Source organism: Pantherophis guttatus, chromosome 1 (assembly GCF_059756535.1).
Source record: "Pantherophis guttatus breed Tessera chromosome 1, ASM5975653v1, whole genome shotgun sequence".
Taxonomy (NCBI): Eukaryota; Metazoa; Chordata; class Lepidosauria; order Squamata; family Colubridae; genus Pantherophis; species Pantherophis guttatus.
In genome coordinates this window covers 23,930,187-23,933,232 of record NC_142063.1, presented here as the reverse complement: position 1 = coordinate 23,933,232, position 3,046 = coordinate 23,930,187, and the positions used below count along the sequence as shown (strand labels likewise).

Here is a 3,046-nt window from a genome sequence, read left to right as displayed (position 1 = left end):
TGAGTGGACTAAAACTCATGTTAGTATATGTTTTAAAAATAGAATTGAATTAAAAGTTCCATTTGTGGATTCTAAATAGATTTAAAGTAATTATTAAACTATAATTGATCTAGGATAATTATACCCCTTGCGGCCCATTCTTTCCAGTAGAAAATTTTACCACCAATTTTAAGAGCACAGTTATTCCAGAGTATTCATGAGATTCTTTTATCAAAATTAAACTTTTCAACAGACTCCAAATATACCTTACTACTAGGAAAGGTAAAAATCAGAGGTAGTATTCAGCAGGTTCTGACCAGTTCTGGAGAACCAGTAGCGGAAATTTTGAGTAGTAGGAGAACCAGCATATACCACCTCTGACTGGCCCCATCCCCATCTATTCTCTGCCTCCCGAGTCCCAACTGATCGGGAGGAAATGGGGATTTTGCAGTAGCCTTCCCCTGGACTGGGGTGGGAATGGAGATTTTACAGTATCCTTCCCCTGCCATGCTCACCAAGCCACGCCCACCAAGCCATGCCACACCCACCAAGCCATGCCCACAGAACTGGTAGTAAAAAAATTTGAACCCCACCACTGGTAAAGATGCTACATTTGTTCTGAAAAAAACTTTATATTTAACAGCTGCCAAGTTGTTTCCTTGAAACCCTCCCAGTATTTCAACACAATGTTCTGTAATATGGAATGCATCAAGCCAAACCAACCCAATAGATTATGTAGAGGGAAGAGGAAACGCCTTGAAGAATAGGAGAAAGCCAGGACAACCATTAGATAAAAGAAACCTTGGTCTGAGGTAGAACTATAACATGAGGAACTATGTCAGACAAGCCCTGCCTCATTCTCATGAATATAGCGGGAGGAGGGAAGTGTTTTCAGATTTGCAAGATTCTGTTACTATAAATTTACAATAAAAGTAGTATTTGTCTCCATGCCTTTGATTTCCTAGTCCAGTTTACACTGAAGGGCTGACAGATGCAAATAGTAGAATCTGCAATTTGGCAAGATTTTGTCTATAGGTGTTAAACAATAAAGAACTGAGCTTTGACGAATTATTCCTGATTTTGGGCCTGACATCAGCCACCTACCAAGAAAATACTATTTTGATCACTTTTCTTCCAAATTTTCATCAAATGTTGACTGCTTCCTGCAAAATAGATTTAAAAGGTCTGCTTTAAAAAAAAAACACCTGGTAATATAATCTTGCTGAGCATTGATTGTCAGTTTCCTAGTCTAGCAGGAATCTTGAATCTCTTTGCTATGAAGCTTTTTCAGATGCAGATTTTACATCAGAGAACTAAAATAGAAAATCCTTCAAAGATCACTTCATATTATTGCTTATACTCACCTTAATCCCTATTGACAGGGATTATGGGAAATGAAGTTCTGCATAATGGAATGGTGCCTTGTTAAGGAAAATTGATTACTCCACCCAAGGATGTTAAAGATAATGTAAAGAATTTACTTGATGGGATCTGAATTGTATATTCAGGATTTGCAGTGACAGCAAAGAAAAAAATGTTTTCGCTTATAATAGGCTGATACCAAAAGAAATTCAGATTTCTGCTAGTTAAAGAAATTATCCACCTATGCTCTACTGCAGGGGTGGGTTCTACTTACCTTTACTACCGGTTCGCAATGGGATCGCGCTTATGCGCATGCACAGACCGTCTATGATGACATCTGGGTGAGTGGGTGGAGCCTCCCTCCAGTTTTACTACCAGTTCCCAAGAACCGGACCGAACCGGGGCAATCCACCACTGATCTACTGTCACCATACAGCAAAGAATGAGGTTGGGCATAGAGAAGGTAACTTTACAGTGGCCAACATGAGATTTTCCTTCCCTTTGATTTCTCCTGAGGCACTGTGAAGAGAACTGGGCCACACACCTGGTTTCCAATTTATCAAAGCAAAATGCTGGTGGCACCAGAATTGGGTATGTAGGAAAGCAGAGAAGAAAAATCTGCAGTTGAGTGAAGCAGCATTTAGCTTAGAAGGTGAGTGAAGGTGAAGGACCAAGCTTGGCTTCAGCAAACCAACAACAGACAAACTAAAAGGGGAAGCAGCTTCGCGCAGGGGCCATGCTAATCTTCTCTGTATCGTTCCAATTTTAGTATATGTGCTATTGGCCACAGACTAAATTTCAATGACTGGGAGGAGGCTTGGAATAGAAATTATAACCTTACTAAATCAGCAAATTATAGGGAGAACCACTACAAAATATTTCACAGATGGTATCTAGCCCCAGCTAGATTAGCAAAAATATTTCCTAACGCCTCCGGAATTTGTTGGAAGTGTGGAAAGGAGGTTGGCACCTTCTTTCATATGTGGTGGTCCTGCTCAGAGACAAAAAAGTTCTGGACAAAAATACGAACTTGGCTGCGGGAAATAGTGGAAGAAGATATAAAATTATCTCCAGAAATTTTCTTACTAGGAATGATGGGAGATGGACTCTCGAAGGACAAGACACAATTAATTATACATATTATAACAGCGGCCAGATTAACTTTCGCAAAATACTGGAAAGATAAACAAATCCCTCCAGAGATGACAATAATAAATAAAATATTGGAATGTGCAGAAATGGCAAAATTAACCAGTATACTTAAAGATGATGAGAATTCAAAATTTAAGGCAATATGGGAAAGGTGGTATAAATGGTGGAATAATAGAACAAGACTATAAAGATATGCTTATTTCTAATAATAATAGATTTGAAGATACTTGTTGTGTATATACTGTATATATGTAATTGCACAATACCTCAGATGTTACCTGAGATTTGATATTTTCTTTTTTAAAAAAACCTTTTTTAAAAAACCAATAAAGTATATTTAAAAAGGGGGGGGAAGCAGCTTCACCACTCCACTAGAGATGCTAAGAGCTTATGGCCAGCTAGTAAAGGATCATCCTTACCCCACCTCTGCTCCCCATACAGACTGAGAGACTCAGAATGAAGCCTCAGCAGCAATTCAAAATAGTAACTGGTAGCAACAGAAGCCAACTAACTGGAAGGAGACTAAAAACTTTGTTATAAGCTCAGGCAACAA

The 3,046-nt window shown here is 38.8% G+C and overlaps 1 pseudogene; it reads right to left on the bottom strand.

The window, feature by feature from the left end:
* Positions 1-2,033: 2,033 nt before the first annotated feature.
* On the bottom strand, positions 2,034-2,129 carry LOC117677534 (U6 spliceosomal RNA; annotated as a pseudogene).
* Between the last annotated feature and the right edge of the window lie 917 nt (positions 2,130-3,046).